The sequence below is a fragment of the Haemaphysalis longicornis genome, unplaced genomic scaffold, assembly GCF_048455015.1.
Source record: "Haemaphysalis longicornis isolate Haplotype H1 unplaced genomic scaffold, Haemaphysalis longicornis Haplotype H1 scaffold_4, whole genome shotgun sequence".
In the NCBI taxonomy this organism is placed as follows: Eukaryota; Metazoa; Arthropoda; class Arachnida; order Ixodida; family Ixodidae; genus Haemaphysalis; species Haemaphysalis longicornis.
Genome location: NW_027526361.1, coordinates 226508539 through 226531789, shown reverse-complemented (window position 1 = coordinate 226531789; position 23251 = coordinate 226508539). Strand labels below are relative to the sequence as shown.

The window sequence follows — 23251 nt, the reverse complement described above, 5'->3', positions numbered from 1 at the left end:
TGCCTACCTTTCGCAGATACTTTCCTGCACGGCTGGGTATTTTCGTCGCTCTTGTTCCTCTTTTCCCATTTCAATGAATACACTGGTCTGCAATTCCCAATTTTCCCCGATCATGAATTACACCCGGGTTTGGGCAACGACAACAGTTGAAATCATTGATAAACTATCACGTTTACAGAAACGTATAATCTGTATAATACCCAAGGCCCCTTGCTAATCTCATTAGGCGGAACTGTTTAAATAATTCAGTATTATCTGCGTACACTCTTTGTACACCTATATATTTATGGGTTATTACAAGTCGGAAAAGTTTAGCACTATAATTCATTAGCTGAATTAGCCAGGCTTACAACGCATCATCCTGCCTATTGTACACGAAATCCCGAAAAATGGAAAGTAATGTTTGCCGTACAAATTACTGAAAACAAATGTTGTAACTTCGCTTGCCATCAACTCTGATCCAACTATACAAAAGTCATACCTCAAATGTGATAAATAAATCATTATGAGATTTCCTTAAGATATTTCAGTAAACCGAACAAAAGTGTAGGTAGCAGTATGATGAGGTCATTTTCTATTTTGTGTCATCTGAATGGGGCCAGTCCTTCTTATTCCGGATATTTCTGCACTCCCGCGTACTTTGTTTTGCTGCAACGCGCATTGCCCTGGCGCTTTCGTTTTTCTTTCTTTTTTTAATTTTTGTTTCTTTTTTTATCTCACGCGTAATGTGTACACCAGGCAATTTAGGTTTCCCATCCTGATATTGTTTACCGTTGTTATTTATGTCACAACTTTTATGTGCGCATTTCTGTCCGCGAGCAGCTGCGTCTGCAATTTCAAACTCACTGGGTATTTTTAGCATGCACCGCTTTCCTCTGTATGCATTGCAAGGGGAAAAGACACCTATTAACCCTTTCCTGGGCTTTTGTCCGTGTTCTGATTTGACATGATTTGATTTGAATACCCCCGCTGGCCAGAAACCACTTCTTTCCACCTTGCACGCCAGAGCAATTAATAAAATTCTAATTATCATTTTCTGAATAACAACTATCAAGAAACGTCGCATGGAAACAAAGTGGCAATTTTTGTTTCTTTTTTAGAGCTTGTTACGTCGACCAACCAGCTTCCCAAACAAAAAGCCGTTCGGCAATTCAAAACTAAACTGTGAAACACGTTACTAAATTTTGTCTTCACCAGTACGTCAGCACTAAACGCTGGCATTTTCCCACCACCCAATCCCGCATGGAAATTTGCATTTTTCCAGTTTTATTTCCCAGCATTATGCACACACGCACATATATAAGTAATGCTGAATACCAAAAATTTCAAACTGTGGCACTTTCGTAAACGGACAAGCAAAGGGGCACGCAGTCCGTCAAACGGTAATTAGAAAAAAATGGTGTAATGAAAATAAACGCTACGCGCTCTTTCTAAAGACACGCACCACGGGCTCATCAGCTTTATTGGAAATAATATTTCTGTACCACCAGCCGTTACGTTATTCCTGTTCAAATGATTCCAAGCTAATCCAAACAGTGAGATGAAATGAAACACTTAAGTCATATCCCCGAAAAGAAACAACATTACACGGGAAAACAGTCTAGACTGAAGAATAACTACCTGCAGAAGTAGTCAAATAAAAAAAATCAAATAAAGATACTTGTAGTCAATGCAACAAGTGGCGAAGGCATCACCACTGGCATAAAAGTCAAATGAAAACCTGAAACACTAAATTTTAGCTTTATGTTGGGGTTTAAAGTATAATTTGATGCAGAGCGACATCAGTGAGCAGCAACGAAGAAATCGGTACCCGTTATTTCAGTCAAGGAGGTATTTCGTCAGTCGCATTTATCTGCAAATACACCTGACAGAAACATTTGCATTAAAAAAAGGTTCGCAGTGGACCAGTGAAAACATACTGTTTTTATGAAGAGATGCTAAACTGTGCGACTCCGAAATCTCGGGTTTGTTTTATGCAAGAACACGACCATGGTCACGTACGGCATGCGTCAGGCAAGAGACGTAACCATTGTCATGTACAAATTATCCTGTCTTGGCAGACGGAGGGGAGGAACTGGCAGGAAGCACACGTTGGATCAGTGCAGCACGTGTTTATTCGGTCACAACACGAAACAACGTAACCAGAAAGTAGGAAATCGTGGCTGCTTTTTATGCAGGCTGTAGCTTTATTATACTGAGGAATGCACGTAACGTAAAAAAAACGGTCCTCACCCGCCACTGATAGCGGAGTGGATATGCGGCAGCACCACGATACACAAACAGGATAACACAACCCAAATGCTAGCAGGGATCAAAATTAATAATATTACAGTTAACAGTTTTTTCTTTACTAATATTTACTCGTAGTACTATCCTCCTTTCATACGCTTGGCGCCCTGCAGGTTTCTAAAACAGCCTATTAAAATAACAAGAGCATAAAGCTAGCGCTGCCTAAATTTTTTAATTAGTTACTTAGGAATGTAAGTGCTCGCCAATGTATTTGCTTTCTGAGCGCTATGTTCGGAAGGTATCAACATAAGGAAATTTTTTCAAGGTCGTTCTTTGATGCAGCAGTGCACAATAAATGTTTCTGGATAAACATTAACGCGTATTATTTTCACTGAAAACAATTCTCAACAAAAATCTAGGTCTATTGAACAGATTTTGTCTTCAGGTAAACGTTGAGTTAATATTTGTATCATCTTCAAAGCTGCTAAATGCGCTTGGTAGAAAGCCAATTTGAGATCATGAATACTTTGCGCTAGGAGACGAAGCTACCACCATAATTCAATCTCCGCATTGTCTGCCCGTCTGCTTTTGAAATCAAACATGGGACCAACAGCATTACAGCGGCGACATTTTGTTACATATAGTAACAGAATTACTGGCGTACTTAAACGGTATATCTTCAAAGATGCATATTTAAAGCATCAAAAAGCACGTAGCGGGAGAACAAACTGAACATTAGAATGCAAAACGTGTGAAGTCGGACCCACATGTTTTTTCCTTGGTTGCTTTCGTGATATACAGTTATGTGTAATGTACACTAGACCAACAGCATACACCTGTAAAAATACACCTTAACACATCTACACAACAGTGTCCTAGCAATCGTCTTCTTGGGGCCGAAGCATGCTATACGCCGTCGCAGCATTCACGGGCATCCGACACGTTTGCGGAACCGGACTCGAAGTCCTCCCCGGGATTTCAGAACCACTTCGTGTGCGGGTTTCACTTGTGCAAGTGGCACTGTAGCTTCGACGCTATACTTGGAAAGCAGTTTGGCAAGCAGAATCTTTATTTCGGGCATCACAAATCTCTGTCCTGCATGAGAAAATAACGTTTGTGTTTTTTTCCTAGCCACTTCTTGAAAACACCGGTTGGTGAAAAAACTTTCAATTTCCATGCCGACAGTCAAGCGCATGCTCCTTGACAAAAAATAAAAGTTCTGGGTGACAGAAAAACCCCAAGCTACGTAGTAAATGAGGGATGCAGGATTTTAAAGTTCCGCTGAAGCACATCATTTCTATCTAACGTATAATCAGCGCACTAATGGATCTGATTTCTTTTTTATCATGCCAACTGTGTCCCTCCTGACATCACATCTGCTTAATATTCTTTGTCTGGCATGTAAACAAGGTCTTCTAGGACTGAAAGGGTGTATAATGAGTTGCCAAAAGCTGGTTATTTAAACTTAGGCATAGCTGTATTCGGTCTTTGTGGTCTTTTAACATGCCAAGCACACATTGTACTGCGAAATACGCGAAAAATGTAATGAAACAATAACGCATAACTTCGAAGCTTCCCTGACTTAGTAAGAAAGTGATAAAAAACATGATGCAATATTTCTTCGAGCAAACTGCTTCCCTTACTGACAAAACCAAACTAAATTGGCTGCACACTATGATTTTCCGAACTTTCATGTAGTGTTAGCATGGCTACACCAAGCGTTGCCAAACAGAGACAGTGAATTCCTCCTAGCTGCATCAGCAAAGGAGGTCTGCCGATGCACGCACAACAATGTCCCTCCAGGTAGACCATATACACATCACCTGCCCCAATGAACAATTGGACGCACATTCGACTATTTTCTTCTGCGCATTCCTATGAGCACTTCTTCGCAACTCCACACTTATGCAGTGGTCTGCAGCGAGGGTGAGACGAAATAGAGCATGATTACGAAGAGCTACTCGGTTACGAGAGACTGCTGCTTCAAACATTTGTCGTTCTTTATCTCGCAATACTCCGTTTGTGTGCTGTTAATATTCGTGATACTTTGAACTCTTCCTCATCGTGTCACCAGAAATACTGCAACGGTATGGAAACGTCCATTCTACGACAGAACTCACCTAGGCATACCCTCACTCCTCCGGAAAAAGGAATGAAGCTGAAAGGGTGCATCTTTCGAGCGTTTTTTGGCAGGAAGCGTTCTGGGATGTACTCGTCAGGATTCTCGAAGTTGCCTGGATCTCTGTGGAGGCTGAGTATGTCGACCATTACTGTCGTACCAGCTGGAACTGTGTGGCCGTCTGAAAAATTAGACAAAAAAACGCTGTCATCGCTCTAACAAAGTAAACACAATATTAACAACAATAAAAAATGTTTGGATAGAATTTTCAAAGGAAAGATTTTTCTGCCTCGAAGTGGTGCTGCTGACCCGAAAATTATCGTGTTCCTCTTCGCGCTATGCTTTCCAACCTGCGGTAATCTATTGCGGTAATCTCCCCCCCGACGGTAAACCCCCTATTGCGCTAATCTCAGAGATAGGTGCATCGGCTCCCTTCGTCTGAAAACTTGGTGTTTCAATTCCGAACATCGCGCTTTAATTTGAATTTTCTCCCCACCTTTAAAGCAGAAATATTTCTATTCAGTACAAGAATTCACTATTCACCTGTGTCGCTCTATTTTGTTTCACAATTTCGGATTTTCACACTAGAAATGTTTGCTGCATTACATTAACCAATGCTAATAAATTAGTACTCCCAGGCTCCTATGTCAAGTCGGTATGTATACTTTTGTACGAATGGTTGCAAAATAAGTTCGCTGACAAATTCTACAACATTTAAAAGAAAGGCCGATTTACCCTAATAGTGAAACACACGTCGCCCATCGTCATCTTCGAAATGTGAATATTAGGAGCAGTCCACGAAAATCTAGAGAAAGAGCCTTCCCTCGGGCTAGTTTAACTGTCCCTTAAAAACACCACGACAACGCCGACATAAACATGTACCTAAGTTCCTCCAAACTGCCCACGGCTGGCTAGAGCGGCGGCGTGCGCGCGAACACAGCGCGCGCCACCGCTCTACCCTGACCGTGAATTGCCCAACTTTTTAACCAAAGCAGCGCAAGTGCCAAGGAATTAGCGCAGCCCGTTCACCCGTTGTACAAACTTCAATGACGATAGCATCCATTCGCCTATTCGTCGTGATTCCTGCTCTCATCTCTTCGTCTTTCCAACTTCCAAGCGCACCCACTTCCCTAAAAATCAAAACTTCAACTCACCAAACACCAAATCTTCGTCGAGCAGTCGGCCGATCATTGGAAACGGGGGGCACAGACGGAACGATTCCTGCGCACAGAAATATGAGCGACCAATGAGCCCAGATTGCTAAATTATGTGCATGGTTGAGCAAATCATTCCACATTTTTTTACCGGAAATACATTTTATGTTAAGAAGACCACCCAATAAAGCTTATTTAAAAAAGTGTTAGTTATTTGTGCATACGTTAAATAAACGAGCACTGCATTGTGCATGTTTAATGCGTATGTATAGAATTAAATATTGCCACCAAAGGTGCATATAAAGCGAAATCAACACTTCGTATGCTTTTTTATTATATTTACACTGCAGAAATAACGGCTGCGCGATACCTGGATACTAACAGTAACTTGGCGCTCATTCGACAACTACTCGACATGTGGTGTGAATGGGAAACCTTCCGCGTTGAATCAGCAGGCTGACCTGACACCTTAATTGATGTCCGCACTCAGAAAACACGGCATGCTACAAAGGTTGGGAATTATTTAAATATTTCTGGTATCAGTGTGAGAGCTTTAGGATGAGCTCTACGAGACCATTTTTACCATTCGGATATTGAATAAGCAGAAATGATTCCATACAGAAGCCTGTGTATGGGATCAATGCTGAAAGAAATAACGCTGTTAGGAGGGCTTAACTAGGATAGAACGCCCGTTCAACAAAGAAATACATGAGTGCTCTACACCGAGAAAGTGGCCTGTACAGAATTAAACATGAAGCTGAAAAACCTCAGGATCTACGTAAAGAAATACGCATCAATGAAGAATTGCCTAATGGTGAAAAACATGTCAAATGGCGCTGTGATATAAAATGGGGGCGAAGCTTACTTTGACACAGCACTCCAGGTACGGCAACTGCTTAAGGTCACTCAAGCTCAATTCTCTGTCAAAGCCTCTTCCGAAGGCGTCGTCCAATTCCTGGTGCAGCTTGGCCTGCTTTTCCGGGTTCAGCCCGAGCAGGTACAGCGTCCAACTCAACGCTGCTGCTGTAGAATCGGCGGCCTGCAGCAAAACGATTACGCTCAAAACAAGCCTCAAAACTCACAGGCAGGTCGTGTTATGTCACACAAATAAGAAGCTCTCTCTGAAACCCGCTACACTTAGGCGAACCAACTTTTGTATGACAAAAATTATCACCGACTCTCACACCAATCACGCAGCTCCAGACAATTTCCACTGCGCAATTTTTGGCACACCAAATTGTTGAAACGAGCATAAATACCTTCGGACTGCGCTCCAATGGATTACATAGCTACCCCTACGCTTGTAAGGGCGACCCTATGACACTCTTACAAAATTTTGTAAGAGTGGTATACGAAGCAAAGTGGAAAGCCGGGCTAGTTCCAGTTCCAGTCGTGAACCACGATGACACACGAAGCACCTGCCACGGTGGCTGGGTGGGTAAATCATCGTGCTGCTTGGCCCAAGGACGCGGGATTGATTCCGGCCACGGCGGCTGCTTTTCTGATCAAAGCGAAAAGTGAAAACGCCCGTGTGCGGAGATTTTGGTGCACGTTAAAGATCCCCAGATGGTCAAAACTAATCCGAAGCCCTCCACTAGCCAATGTATAGCTTGGTCGTGTAAAACACCGAAAACTTGAGTTTTCTAATTACGAAGAAGTGGTTAGCCTGCGACGTCAGACGGTGTTTTCTTCCACAGTGTAGCCCAATTGATCGCCCTGGTTGATGATACGATGAATTTATCCTCCGTTAAGCACATCGCGCTGAGTTGCGCTGGTTTTCGGAAGACCCCGTCAATGGTGCTTCTGAAGTGGCACTTTGTCGAACGTGTATTGCGGTGGAGCTAGCGGAATCCAGGAATAATTTATCAGCGAAGCTGCGTGGTCCCACTACGATCTCCATCCTGTTTGCGTCGTTCTTTATGAACAAGCGACAATGAGTGCGCGCGAAAGTGTCACGTACACGTGAGTCTCTCAGCACCCACTGAGACACACCCTCCGAGAGGGTGGCAAAAACACACACACCGAAAACAAACAAGTTTCTTCGATCATCAAAATGAATAACGCTGAACCTACGCGCGCAACGACTGTACAGCTTACAAAATCAAGCCTCCAACTGAAGCCATAATTTCGACCTTTTGAAAGTCCGGTTTTCTAGTTGTTTGAATAAAAAAACTATAAAATTACATTTGCAGTATGCGCCTGCCACTCTCAAGCAACCCGCGAGCATTCACCATTTTGTGCCGAAATTGAAAATTTTTTTGTCATTGCGACTAGGTGTACTGCCGTCGCCCAGGAGATAGCAGCCGCGCGTCAAGCGACCCCAATTTGTTTTCCGGCCACCTTGCTGGCCGAAGTACCGACTCAATGAAGCCTGTTCCAAATAGTTCGAATGTACCTGCAAATCCGGTGTTGCGGCGCTGCTTTTGAGGAAATACGATCTATTTTTGTCACTTCCGAAGCTACGAAAATAGGTCGTTTGGCCTCACGAACGGCGCCGCAGCTGCAAATTCCCTGCTACATATATTCGCCCAAGTATAACGTGCTTTAAAAACATCTGCACCTTTCTGCACCGGAAGGCATACCTTATGCAATGACGTTGTAGATATTGGTCGTCTCGCATTCCGGAAACATGAGATTTGATTAAGAAACCCAAATTTACCCTATTTTCTTTTCAAGAGAGTCACCTAGCTTTTTTAGAGGAGTTAATTTTTCTGAAAAATTTGACGTCACTACAAGCGTTCTATCACCCTTTGATTTTTGTAGCCCAACCTCTTCTGTGCCATGTCTAGCAAGGTCATTCATCGCGTCGAAATGACCTCGAGCCGCTGGAGCTCAAGTGTGAAAGGTGTGACTTAACTTTCATGAAACTTTGAGTGCAAAGTCTTTCCAACACCAAGCATAACAGACCTCTTTCTGGGGATAACTGGGTTTATAAAAGTGCAACCAGACCCATTTTAACAGCGAAGTTGTTTAACAAATCATAATTATTCGTGTCCGGAGTTAAAAATCCCGAGAAATTAACGAGCGCGCGCACGTGAGCGCGGGCCGTGCGACAACCGCCCAGCGTCCCCTGCGCACGTTTGTCAAGCCAAGCATACCCATTAAAGGGGATTTGCTAATATTGGCGGAAAAAAAACTCCAGCATTCGCTGTAATGGTGGTAACATTTGCTCGGAACGAGAAAGACACCTTATAGCGTACACCCCTCAAACGGGATGTTCATGAATTAAAACTTCAAAAAAAAAAATAAATAAAAGAAGCTCACTCTATTAGAAACAATTGTGAAGCAAAGGTCGATGCGGCAGCGCAGAACAAGCCAACCGGCTCCAATCGTGCACTTAAACCTTCGTGATAGTCCTGAAGGTTGCGTACAGCTGGGGTACCTTGGGTTGGCATCACTGTGAGCTTGCTTCATTTTTTTTCTTTCATTTGTCATTTATTTTTTATGCACTCCCAGGGCCGAATCTTGGCCCTGACACCGTAGTTTTGAGTTACCAAGTAACGAACGCTTTCGAGAAAGAAATGTTTCTGAGCTTACGTACCGCAAACATGATCGAGGTCACATCTTTTTCAAATTCCTTCAACGTGTAAGAAGGCTTCGAAAGATGGTTGTCCAGGAAAACATCGAGCATGGTCCTAAACGGCCGATCTCCGTCCACGTCGTCGTCGTAGTCCATGTCTTCCGAGACCGACGCCTTTCTGAACCGCCCTGCTTTCCTTTTTTCGATGATCTGAATAGGAAAAAAAAGGTAATTTTGGTGTTTGTTTTTTCACCAGAAATCACCTCAAAGAATTACTCCTCAACGCTGCACTGAGAAGCACTTCTAGACCACTTGTGAAAAACCTGCCCTCTGCGAATGGCCGCGGATCCACATCTTTGCCCCTACCCATTCTTGCCCATTCTTCCCACAAACCGGCGCAATTTAAGGCATTCAAAACATGTCTGGCAATGTGATGAAATTCTCAGACTGGCTAACACATACAAATATGCCTCAACATCATTGGGAATTGTGGCTGGTTGAGTGAATAAACAGAATAAAGTTAAACGTCAATAACGCAAAAAAAGCGTAGTGGATGGGGTCTTCTGCAGTAAAGCCGCTCGAAATTTGACACAAAAGAGAAAAAACAAGCAAAAACGTACATGTGTACGAGATTTCAGCGCCCGTTAAAGATCCGCGGGTGGTCAACATTCATCCGGAGCCGTCCACTACAGCGTTCTTCAGCGCCTGCGTTGCGTCGGCGCGTTAAACCCTACAATGAATTTTCAAAAAAACACGCCGCTGTCCTGTTTTTCGTTTTTTTTTCGGTTTTGTGTCAAAGTTGAAGCCGCTTTCCGCCAGCAAATGTACCGACTAGCATAGATTAGAATCATTCCGGAAGCGGTTTGTATAGTTTTCTGTGAACAACATCCTTTGCGAATATTTCAAGTAACCGATCATGTAGAAAATATGTTAAACGGGTAAGATCCGAAGAAAACAAGCTCTTCCTTGCCTGATTCAGGAAAAAATAAAGAACGTTCGACCAGGCCGCATGCCGTTGCTCCTCCCGTTTGGCGCGCCGGTAGCCACGACCAAAGGTTACGCATCAAGGTCCAATGACCCACATCTCCACCGCGCGATGTTACCACAAGGACGCCCCATTGTTTCTCTACTCTCTAACGCGGCTGCCGCAGTTATTTCGCACTTCGCTCTAGGCAGGCAGCAGCGTTCTCGAAAGGCACTTTGTCTCTTCTTGGCGTTTCCCTAGCACGGTGGCTTCGCACTTCATTCACGCGTACGTTTCTCGGATGCTATCGCTTTTCACGTTCCCTCCAGCGCAAAATCTAACACTTGGGTTTTGCTACTGTTTTGCTCCGAGCATTAAAGGGTAGCCATTGGCGTCACGCTCCCGGATGCCATTTGTCTGAGAGTACTGAACCTCAAGTTCGTAGAAACTACAAAGTCTCGCTCCAACACTACAGCTTGTCTCTGTAGCTTTCAACGAAAGCAACTATGTGGTTTGAAAATTCTTGTGTATTTTATGTTAACAGGCATTTTGTGTTAACAGGCGCTGGAACACCTGAAGCAATATCCGTCCGCCTGATGTTGCCGAAATGTAGGACCGCATGGCAAAGAGGAGCTATGACGAAACGAATGGGCTTAAATACGCAGTCAGTGGACTGATTGATTTAAAGGGACCCTGCAACTTTCTTTCAGATTTTGTTTCTCAGTCTTAAAAGCTTCCAGAACGTAGTCAACAAACACATCCAGTACTTAGATGAGGGGGTCACAAAGTACCTCAGCCGAAAATTCCGGATCCATGCCCATCCGATAACTTGAAAACTTGCTCAACAAATTTATTTCTTTTTTCGGAGTCTTTGGGTTCTTTTAGCGCTCGAACTACGTCATTACGGCAATGTAGCGGCTATTTGCCGCTTTCTTTCTCTTGCAGCAATGAACGTATTCACTAGGCACTTCAGAAAAAAGCCGCAAAGCAAAGTGCCGGATAGTTCTGCTGCGCCGAGATAATCCCACAGTGCCGCTCCAAGCTGTTCATAACCATAGCTCTGACAATGCTTTCTGACGCAAAGAAAACATTCAAAGCGTTTATCGGAAGTGTTGCAGAGCCACTTTCACTGTTCAATGACAGAAAAATAACGAGCAGACAATGAATTCATTTAAAGACGAAAGCATCACATAGCTTCGCGTATTCATGTCAAAGTCCCCCATATCGAGCGTTCCACTTACGGAAAGGTGCAGCCTCCCTATGTTGTGGATGGTCGCTTTCCAGACTTTCCCTTCTTTGGTCATGTAGTAAAGGGCCCCAATCCAGAGCCAAGGCCGGAAGGATCGCACCATGATAAGACGCGTCAGCCTTCATGCAAAATTCAAACAGATGGGCACAAATCAACACTCAGCCTTCTTGGTTTTCAACGGGTCAGAAAGACACATCCGATTACACCCTAAATATCTTGAAACATCTGTGTTACCACATTTTTGATTACTGAAACGCTTACTCTACAGTAACTTATTTTCAAGTTCGTACGGTGTTAACAGAGTAGCGTTATGCGAATTTGCTTCCGCTGTGTCATTTTGTTTTTTGGCCACATGAGCGGGCGTCATACACGATTGTTTGTGCTGATTTTTTACCCGCTTTATTTTGCGCAAGGTTTTATGGTACGCCAATACAATATCGTCGACCACGTTTCCAAAAAACATTCCCGCTTTCATTAAACAAAGCTCTTTGTTATCGAGTTCTCTGTGAAAAACATACGGAGACCTCCCAGACGATGCAACACCAATCAAACCACTCCATGCCAGTTTAGGAATCAACAGGTGAAATGACCAGAAATTAGAGACAGGGACGTCGAAAATACGCTGTACGATTCACAGCATTCGAGTCTTGGGAGCACACAAAAAGCTCAATTAAAACTATGTACCAATAAAGTTTACTGAAAAAATTTTTTTCGCATGTTTCCTGTCAGAACTCACACACTCCAAAAGTAAAGCTAAGAAACACGTTTTCTTGCATTGAAACGTAGCAAACTCTCTCCCACCTTCTCGTTTTGCCCGCTTCGCGGGCCTGTGTGTGTGTGTGAGTGTGTGTGTGTGTGGGGGGGGGGGGTGTTTTGTTAAATGCGTGTGTATGTATGCGTGCGTGCGTGTGTGTATGTGCGTGTGCGTATGCGCATGTATGTATGTGCGTGCGTGTGTGCGTGCGTGTGCATTTATGTGTGCGTGTGTGGGTGCGTGATTGTGTGTATGCGTGTATGCGTGTGCGCGTGCGGTGCATGCGTGTGCGTTTGTGCGTGTATGCGTGCGTGTGTATGTGTGCGTACGCCCGTGTGTTTGTGTGCGTGTGTGCGGGCATTTGTGTATGTGTGTGTGCGTGTGTGCGTATGCGTGCTTGAGTGCGTGCGTATGTGTGTGTGTTTCTCTTTAGACATGTGTATCTGCGCGGGCGTGCGTGCCCACAGTGTGCATCCGCGGCGCCCGCCCAACGAGAACATCCACGGGACTATGCATTATAGGAAGAGGCACGTTCGCCCAGGGGACGCGATTTGGCGAATAAACACGCAAAGGAACGAAAGATTGCGTGAAGACGTGGGCGAAGCTAGTGGCTTTTCTTGTAGCCCATAAACATTAAGCCTAGTGTTGAATATCAATTGCTTGCCGTTTTTCTTGCATTTACATTTTTCTGGCCACAACAGATACGTAATTTCTTGTCCCGCCGTGGCAGCGTAACTACACCTGCAGGATACACTAACCTATTTATAACGTTCACGTTCTCGCCAAATTTGAGGCATAAATGCACTTCTGTTTTAATTTATTACAGAGAAAAACAAAATATACTTGGATATATTTCCTCCTAAACATTATGCATAAGAAGCAGATGATTTTGTGAAATCAGTTAGACTTATTAAGGGAACTTTTCAAACATTTCCTAATTAACTTTCAGTAGGATCGCGAAAGCATTACTCCAGCGGTAAGTGTGAATCGAGGACAATTCTGGTCATCACGACAAGTAATAACGTATTAGAAACGTTTCGGAGATAACAAAGTTATAAATCAACAATGTAACGATTTACTTCCGTAGAAGCAGTATTTCTGGGATTTTTCCTGATATTGCTCAGTCCTGTGCGAAACATCGTAAACATTACTGCGGCTGCCTACATGCGCGCGTGTCACATCCATGAACCCTTGTCTGATATTAGCCAAGCATACTTTCCGCTGCCGTGGAGAACCTTGCAAAATTATTGTACAAGACACAGGACCTTTACGCCCCCGATCAATGCTTCCTATTTGCAACTCATTTTGGGGTCACTCGCTCTGGTATTTTGGGTTTAATACCGACACAATGCTCAACAGAAGATCAGTAACGCCAAAGCGAGCAGCCTCTGTAAACTCACCGGTCAAACCAAACGGCGTATTCCTCTCTTTTTCCATTCTGCAAGCCGAGTTCCACGCCCATTGCTGCTCCTGTGGTACGCCGTGGCGCGCAATTGACAGAACGAGAAATCTTATATATCATATATGCAGAACTTCATGCGTGGCCAGATAATATGGCAACAATACATCAAGCCGTTTGCAAGAAAACCATTTGGACATTTTCTAAGTGAAAAGTGAGATGAAACTTCTTTTACCAGCGCATGAAACCTTGCCCTAATTTCAGAGATTTTAAACTTCGGCATAGCTTACTACTTAATACTAATTAATTACTAAAACGAAGCTTTGAATGCCTCACTGATGGCGGCCGTCCCATCACCAACACACACTGCAGGAAAGCCAACTTTACACAATGGGTTTCACAAAACAATGGTGGTGATGGTGATTGAATTAATAGCGAAGGTACACCAAGCAGCTCGAGAAAAAAAAAACACTTCCCGTGGCCTGAATTGAACCTGGGTAACTGCCGTTATGGAGCCGACGTCTATCCGATTGTGCATTTTTTCTCTTTAATGCATGGAATACTACACTTATTACAACCTACAAAAGTTATCAGTCACCCAAGAAGAATCACATCACTGCAGCTAAAATAAGCCGTCCGTCAAAACTCCGGCAAACAGACGCACGCCCCCAACAGATGCAGCCATTCTGGTGGGTCCCTTTGCCGCGCATCAACGCTCCGCATTAACGCAGCGTGCTCCCGAAAAAAAGACTTCGTTGGTAGAGGGGATTCCGCGTGCCTCTCAGTCATGCGGCACTTCCACAAGCTATACAATCTCATCACACCAAATTTATCATAGAGCACTAGAGTGGCATCTCGAAAAGTCAAGAACCGAATTGTATAAGGGGTAATGTGCATGTCCTTCTTAACAGTTCGTTGCAAAACGTCCCAGAAAAACAGCGCGTCCCGGCACAAAACAAAGCAATGATAATTTCGAGACGGTCAAAGCAGTTCGGGTTTTGGGCTTTCCAGCCATTTTTCTCGTTCAGATGACAAGGGCTTTACTTTACTTTAGTGTTTTGTTATAAAAATAGTGCTGTCAATACCAGATTGGAAATTCTCATTTTGTTTTACTGATGTTTTTGCCTACATGCTACAGAGTTTATTGCTTGCGGCGTATTTATTACGGACAGTGCGCTGATTAATATCAGCCATACAATATTAGATAATACGACACACACGGAGTCTGATTGGAAAACATGGCAGGAAATTAGTGAATTTCTGGAGACAATTTTTGATGGAGCTTCTCATTCAGGCCAGTATTTTGTCAGACCCAACAAACCAAATTGAAATAAGCTCCATCTGATAATAAATAGGCGAACGAATGTTCTGAAAAGTTATTTGGTCTTATTAGTAACTTCTTGAAGCCGTACCCAGGTTTTGTTGTGGACGTGGAGGGCGAGAAGCAAGGCAACCCAAGAATACTGTTGTATGCCAATGAGGCAATGAGGGGGGTACGGTTACAATTGAAAATGTGAATAAGGTCCAACGTTCATCGAAAGACCTGCAAACCTGCTTCGTAAATGGAAACGTATAGACGGAGCAAAAAAAAACTTTTTTTGTTTTAACCGAGTCCTTAAGGATATAGCCCTCAGTCATAGGAAAACGGTAAAAGGAGCCCAGTGTTGACAACCGGATAGCTATGTCCATGATTCATATGGCGGTGCTTTATGAACGTGCAGGAAAAGAGGCAGGAGGGACGGGGGTATGGTGCTTAATTTGTGGGACGGCCCAGCCCAGGTACGTACCCCGACTAGTGGTTTTTTTATTATTCGATGTGTAACAGGTATGTACCTCGTACCACCGTTACACATTAAACAAGATTTGATTTACGTTAAATATTTATCTACCCTAATGAACGTGAGAGTGTTACTTACGTCCAATGACGTCGAGAATACACTTCTGGATTGTATAGTAGCAGGTGATTGGCTCGTCCGGTGATTCGGCTGTCATGGATTCGATGTGTTTTTCAAGGATGGCCCCGTTCTTGTTGAACACCTCTATGCAGCGCTCCAAGTGTTCAGAGGATAAACCGGACTTGATCATCCTGGCCTTTTCTTTCCATAGGTCCCCTCAGCTAGAATCGGTCAGAAAACATTGTTGTGAAATAGCCGCAAGGGTACTAAAAGCAAAACACTGCGAGAAATTGGTCTAATATATATCTAGTAAATTACCTTGATTAGAAAGCCATGAAAGTATTTTTAACAGGGGCTAATTGCTTCCACCCAGCAAAGGTGTACGATTATATAAACGTAACGTACATCTCACCCGTAAAAATCATTTATTTTCTAAAATCTTCCTGGTACATTTCGCATAACTTCAACTGTGATAAAATCTAATTTCGACGCTAGAAAAATTACCTTCAATTTTTTTTATTTGGTGGCCACCAGACCGCAATAAGCGGGGAATATGCAGCTTCAAGCTCCTTCAGTGTAAACAAGTTCGTTATTTTACTTCAATACACCTCTACAGGACGTACGTTTATCCACAAATCTAACCGAGCAATGTTTGTTTTCTTTTCTTTCTTCTTTTGAAGGTGGTTCGTGGTTGGAGATCCGCAAAACAAACGCCGGCAGAAGCAACGAAATCCCTAGAATAGTAGTGTGCTTGTGGTCAGTAATAGATAAAGCTTATTTAACAATTATTGGTGCAGACTTGTCTGGCGGGAAACTGGTATGAAAGGTAAGCTAAAGATGGCCTGTAGCAAACACTGCAGAGGGACGTAGCTGAAAGTAGATTTTTGTAAAGGGGTACACGCTTTGTCAAAATTCGGTAAGCCAATCCTTAGCCTTCTCAACCACAAAAAATTCGAAGAATCGACTTTGCTTTTAAATGTGACAAAAATATGTTCAGGCAGTACGAGTGTTTTCTCTAGCTTTCTGGCATAAAAAGTTTCAGCCTCGCTCAGTATGTAAGCGTCTACATTGAATTTTTTTAAAACTACGCGTTTCCGGCATGGCCCACAAAATTTTGACAAGGACTTTACATAAATGGTATTTTAAATATAGGATCAGTTACCTGCAGGCTGCAAGCCACTCAAATCACGTATCCTTGCCCGAGGAGCCATAAAACCTGTGGGTCTAAGCTCTCGCGATCAAGAATAAGATTGTAGAACCACTTTGGAAACAGTGCGTAAGCATATTAAGACAGCAAAAAAACGTCCGGCGGCCACCTTGCCATTTCCAGTAGTGTGCCGCAGCAAGACGCAGCAACGAGACGATCCACACAAATAGAAGTTAAGAGCAGAACTCACCTAGTTAGGGTGTTCTTAAGACCCAGCCAGGCCTTCATAAAGCCGTACATGTTTGGTTTTCCGGTGTTTTCCTTCGTTGAGAGTAGGACCTAGGGTTCATAAAGAAAAAATATGTCTTCTGCATGCACACGAAATCATTGAATCACGCTCAAGATTGCTTCACATAGAAACTGCAAATTGCCATATTTAGTTACGTCCTTCGCGTGTTGTACCCTAACACCAAATAAGCAGCCATCTAAATCTCCCTAGCACCCTTTTGTGGTAGTAAAATAACCCCACTTTTCAGAGATGAAAATTACTGAAATTTTAATAGGCCGTCGTTCGAGTAGAAAATAGCCACATCACCCTAAAAACACTCCACTTTAAGCAGAAAAGTATGCTGCCGTTCGATGGGGCATTCACACATTGGCTTAAGCGGCTTACGTCATTACTACGCACAAAATTTCAGTGGCGCTAACTAACGGCATGTTTTCGACTTCGGAAAAATATACCATATCAAGATAAACGTATCAATGCTAGTTTTCTCTGAAGTGATCGCGGAAAATGTTCACAAGGTCGGATACAAAACCGTGAAGTTATTTTTCAGTAGGGCTTCTAATTAGGCTGTCATAGCGTGCCATTTCCACACCGCAAGTTTTCCGGAAGTGTGCGCACGAAGGACCGACTTGAAGAATAGAGAAAATATTTTCATGAGAAACGACGAAGCTTAACCGTCGCCCTCAACCTTACGACCACATATACAAAAAAAAAAACAAAGCTACCGAATAATGCGCACACACAAAAAAGACATGTTAATGTTCAGTTCTTTTTTCTTTCATATGGTTAACCAACGTACCTCCACAGCGTCCGGCGTGTGCAACATGACGACAGGAGTAAATCCTATGTAGACCTTGTACGTCTTTCCTCTGTACATCCGCGAAAGCCTACTTATAACCTTGTGGACCACTGAAAAAGCCAGGAAAGAAATCACTGTTCATCTTGTAACAAGTGAGCCATCTAGCATTGAACTATGGAATGCAGACATGTACCCGTTCTTGGAAAACGTTTTCATTTTTTTCTATTTATTTAATACATAGTACAGCTCATTATTGTGTTCCAGAAGGGCGCACCAAGAGATAAAAGGCAGGAAAATACAAAAGAAAAAAGAGTGCGAAATACCTTCCACTCCTATCGTACGTAAAAAAAGTAATTCAGTGTGTAAGTAGCAGCTAAATATGGAGCGAGGGCATTCGGTTCATTGTTTCTAGTTATTCATTTCACACTTCAAGGATGGCTCCATTTTGTTGAACACCATCATTTAGTGCTCGGTGTGTTTAGAGGAAAGAAATTAATGTACGGTAGCCGCATTTCATCATCAGCAGCACCAGCCTATCAACGCTCGCTATAGAGCAAAGGCCTCTCCAATTAATCGCATTTACCCGGCGATTAGTTCTCCCTAGTCATTACACAGTACCTTAAGCTCGGCAATACTTATTGTCAGTCTTTAGCAAAATAGGGAAAGCTTAGTACCACTAGGTACCATTTTAATAGAAACAACGCAAGATGAACGCACTCCCATCACTTTCAGAATTTTAAGAGAATTGAAGTGTTTTCGTCGTTCACATGTGAAGCCTGTTGTGTGACATAGCTACATAGCTACGGCTAGCACCCAGTGGTCCAATCCTTACCCAGAATGCATGACAACTTTACAAACAACTCGAGGACATAGCCTTGCAGGCATTCTTGTGAAACCATCTTCGGTGCAATGAGGGAAAAATGTCCCAGTGACAATTTATCGCTCTTACAAGTTCAAGAATATAAAATATGGTAAAATACGGGTTCCTTCTAACTCACTCGAAAGCACACACAATTTTCCAAAACAAATGATATCTGGCGTGAGGAGGCCACGCTACCCCTTCTGATTCAGCTCAGGTTGTGTCTAGAGTGCCGCGAAACGGTTGATTAAGCCCCCCACTGAAGCACAGTCCACTGGCATTTCGTCAGACTTTGCAGTAATGAAACTACAGTAAATGAATTACAGTAATTAAATTGCATTATCCAGTAATAAGTAATGTAATCGGTTACTTTTGAGTCATTTAGAAATGTAATAAATTACTTCAGGCAAGTAATTTAGTAAAAATTACTGATTACTTTCCAAACTACTTTTGACTTCGATATAGCCTGTCCGTCTCTCTTACGGAATATAAAGTTGACAAAGAAAAGTTGACCAAGTAGAGTTCAACAGTCCCTGGGTATTGGCACTCTACAAAAGTGAAGGAAAGAACGCTTCGATGATAGCTCTGCCTGCTTTCTCGTGCCTCTTCATTCCCTTTTCATGCGTTTCAAAGTAATGTCAAAGTAAATTTATTACTTTTGATAAGTAATATATTGTAATGTCATTACTTTTGGCCACCTGTAATTCCAATGTAATTTAGTTACGTTTTAGAAAATTCTTGGACAGTAGTGAGTAATGTAATTTAATTACATTTTAGAAGTAATTTTGCAAGCTCTTCATTTCGTAAACAAATACCACGTCTAGGACTCCTTTGTTCTCCCTAACGTAGCGTCACCTAACGTAAACTAACATACACCACCTAACGAACACAAGACAATCATTTAAAACAGCGTAAACTAACCTAACAAACGGCAGACGCTCTCTGTTCAGCTAGCCTGGTCTTAATCGAAATGTCCTCGTGCAGCACTGTACCCATGGCTGCAGCGCGGAGCTAAAGCGCCGTCGGACGGCGCTCTAGACACTCCATTCGGTTATATGACCACGACCTGTATACTATGCCCCAAGGCGCAGCTTGGCTAAACCACTTCTCTCCAAAATGATGAGCAGTTTGAGCTTCACTGCATAGCATATGCAGCAGAATCGGGATTCCAGCCATATTTTTAATACCAGCGATTATAGAGGCATCCCTGGAGGTGAAAAGTGAGACTCACAGAAGGAGCGGCATCCGAAAGAAAGGAACAGCGACAAGCGCACCTTGCATTCGCCCACCATTCCTTGCGCTCTTTTCACTTACAAGTATCTACCAATTTCGTTGGTATATACTCGTACCAAAATAATACTGCGCTTTAGACTTTTCAGTATATATCAACTATCTCAAATTTCTGTATTTCTCCAGGTGACTAAGTGTGACGTGCAAACGACAAAAGAAATTTTCGCTTCGCGCGGCACACACATTTTATGTAGCGACAAAAAGTGGAAAGAGGTCTGGCCCGCATGGAGACCAACTCCAGGAATAAATATCTCGAAAACATACCAATTTTATTATCTCTCTTTCGCCGAAAGAGAAATTTCATCAATAAAGCTTCAATCTAAAGAGTACAAAAGTCAAAAAAGAATGCGTCAGCAAAGCAACGTTTCTTATTCACGTTGATTTGAACCAAAGTATAGCGAATCACAGAAACGTAACATTTATCTTAAATATCCCAGGCCGTCGCTTACGTTACGCTAAGCTGAATGGCGGGGCACAACTTCACCGCTGGTTTTTAAATGCTTAGGTCGTCTATGCAATGTCTAGACCTTTCCGTCAGAATCCAAGGGCTGTTTCTTCTCGTCTGGGTTGATAACAGCTTTCTGGGAGGGGGCCGACAACGTAAGAATTTTTTTTAGCAGAAAAAGGATTTGTATAGCGCTTTGTGGCACATACTGACGCTGGTGCCACTGAGCGCAGCAGCATTTTTGCTGCCACAATTTTTTATGTTAAAAATTAATCGTTTATTTCGGTATGTGGCTATGTTACGGCGATATACTCGGAGGAAAACGTTGTTTGCCTGTACCGGAAATACGTCACTCTTAGCGGTATCGATCGAAAGCGAAGGAAGTTGCTGGTTTCTAGAGGGCGAAGCGAGAACTGTTATTTTATTCCGTAATTATGTCCATAATTTCTATTGGCAAAGGGAAAAACTGTCAACAGGCTGAATTATAAATTATTAAGGTCCCATGGAGAAAACCCTAGAAAGTCAGGATCACGTCCGCAACGTATTGCTGAGGTGACACCTAATTGGCACGTAATGTGCGTGTCAGATTGTACTTCCGCTTTTGTATTGTCTCTCATTTTGTGCAAGCATCGAAAACAACAGTTACAACCGTTATAAAATGCCGTGTAGTGACAATCATCTGTCCAAATTTTTCAATGAGATGGTCCGATAGCTTTCTCAGTATCGAGGGGGGGATCACCATGCGATGGCGCAGGGCAAAACAATAGTCGCACTTAGGCCGCGTACACGCCTCATTCAACAAGCGGCGCTGAGGTCTTGGGATGAGAAGTGTGGCAAGGCAGTCAAAAAGGATTACTATAAACAGTATAACACGAATACGAATACTAATATAAGAATACAAGACACAATACAAAAAGAACACAAGACGAATACGATCGCAATTAAGTGTGATGGATGCAGGGCTAATTAAACAAACACGCAGACGTCGATGCATTTCACTGAGCGGAAAAATACATCTACCCTGGAGGGAAGTGCACAAAAGGTTGTCCAAAAGCAGAAAATTTCCGCTTCTTGATTCGTAAACGCGACAGTGACTCGTTAACCCGCAAAATGTTGACGGCTATTGAAAAGAAAAAAACGGGGTTACAAACTTTTTATTCACCCTTTTAGCTTTGTGGTGTACATAAGTACAGAATTAGTTCTTGCAAGAAGGGCCATGAACCATGGCAGCGCTGTTTTTTTTTATTATCAGAGGGTGTTTCAGAACGCATTTGAGGAGGCTAGAAACAGGCGAGCCTATAAATACCGCTTCCTGTATTTTGTTTTATAGTGATCAAGCGTGAGAACTTCCCAACCTTCGTGAACAATGTGTGCGTTCGAGAAGCTACCTTAAACAGCATCAAGAAAGGCAGGAATTTTTTAGAACCTCCCGGATATTTCGCAACTCCACCTGTGCAGGCGAATAAAACTTTGGCATGGTGCAGAACTCAAAACCACGCATTCCGCAATCAACGACGTGATAATTGAAAATATATCGAAACAAAAGTAAGGACGGTAAGTGACGTCAACTTCCGGATGAAAAGTCCCCAAGGCTAACTGGGTCCGTGGAATGGAATGTAAATTATAGAGATTTCTGCCGCCTTCCGACGATACTGACACAGAAAACGCGGCCTTAGTGTGGCATTGTATGTTTTCAAGACCAAACATTTTCTGCTGTGCATAATCTGCGAAGAAAAAGCCTGGAATAAACAGTTCAGATATATTTATTCAATGTTAAAATCTCGGTAATCCTAAAATCTCGGTAATTGCATTGCGTCTGGTGATGGCTATCCATAAATTAGACATCAGTAGACCGACTCACCGAAATGGCTAGGGCACTTCTTCCGAGCCATGGCCCAGTGCAAACTCTCCACCAGCGTATTTTTAGCCAACCCTGTTTGGTTTACGGCAGCTACGCAATTAAGTCATATAAGCCATTTGTTTACCGCTTCACACTATACTTACTTCCAGCCAATACTTTAAGCGTATTGGCTACGCAAAACACTCCATCACCTCACCAAAAAAAAGGCACTTGGGCGGAATTGTGCGCCGTCAATAAACATGTACTGGGTGGCTCTCCAAATGCTCTATCAGGACATTTTGGGACGATAGGCCTATGCAAAGTGAACGTATAAAGCCCCGCGCTATGTCTATGGCCGTTTGGGGAGTGACAGTGACGTATCTGCAAGGTGTGACACTATACCCGCGTCAAATTCCGAAAAAAATATTTGACAACGTTGATTCCGCATCGGATATTCAATGCGGGTGAGCAGTAATATCACGTAGAAATATCGAGATCCATCAGAGCATCTCACCAGAGGTGGCACGGTCCGGAAGCTCCTTTCTGTGGTGCCAGAAGGAGGCGATCAGGAACCACGGTGGACACCAATCCGAAGCAGGGCCCGGTAGAGGACGAAGGATGGTCCAAGTATGGAACCATCGGAAGCAGTGGCTCGCTAACAGCACACACGACAGAACGGCGCTGATAAAGGGCAGTGAGTTCACGAGGGCGGCGTCGAACTTCGACGGCCCGAAGAAGTTCCATTTGAGTACGTCGACGTCCGCTGCCGACATGGTTGGCATCGAGAGGACGTGGAGTCTAGAGAGCCCGACACGAGGTCGGCGGAGGCCACTGACGAAGCGTGGGCGATTTGGCAGCGGTTTTGATCTTGGTGAGTGTGCACCCGAGGGGGACGTGCTGACGTAGAGACTTGCCAAAAAACACGTCGCCGCATTTGCGTACAAAGAGAAATTAAGCGCCGCGTCCTTCGCCTCTTGTGTGTGCACTAGCGCCTGGCGTCGTCTTATACGTTTAATGGGCCCCGCTCCGCTGACCCTAAGGTAATCTCTTAAAGCTGGGTCATGCGTTTTCAGAGTACAGCTATACGCTCGCATGTTTTCGACAAAAAGTGCAAATTTAATTCGGGTAAAATGGAAAGTCTGTGGACACGGCGTTTCCCCCTTACCATGCTTTGAGATGTGCCACTCACAATGCACGTAACTTTCCAATGGGTTGTAGAACCTTTGTGTACTTCGTTGTGACATGTTGTTTATCTTGTAAGTAGGCTTGACGCATAATGGCATGATGCAACACGGAAAAACA

General features: G+C 43.4%; 1 pseudogene across 1 annotated transcript; it reads right to left on the bottom strand.

Annotated features, from left to right (window-relative positions):
* Positions 1-1249: 1249 nt before the first annotated feature.
* LOC144179676 (cytochrome P450 4V2-like) lies at positions 1250-22848 on the bottom strand (annotated as a pseudogene). Its single transcript, XR_013324326.1, has 11 exons — positions 22464-22848; positions 17516-17625; positions 16681-16769; positions 15305-15504; positions 13390-13459; positions 11228-11354; positions 9044-9232; positions 6368-6541; positions 5503-5569; positions 4350-4529; positions 1250-3324 (listed from the first exon to the last, which is right to left on the bottom strand). The product of XR_013324326.1 is annotated as a cytochrome P450 4V2-like (transcript).
* Positions 22849-23251: the final 403 nt, after the last annotated feature.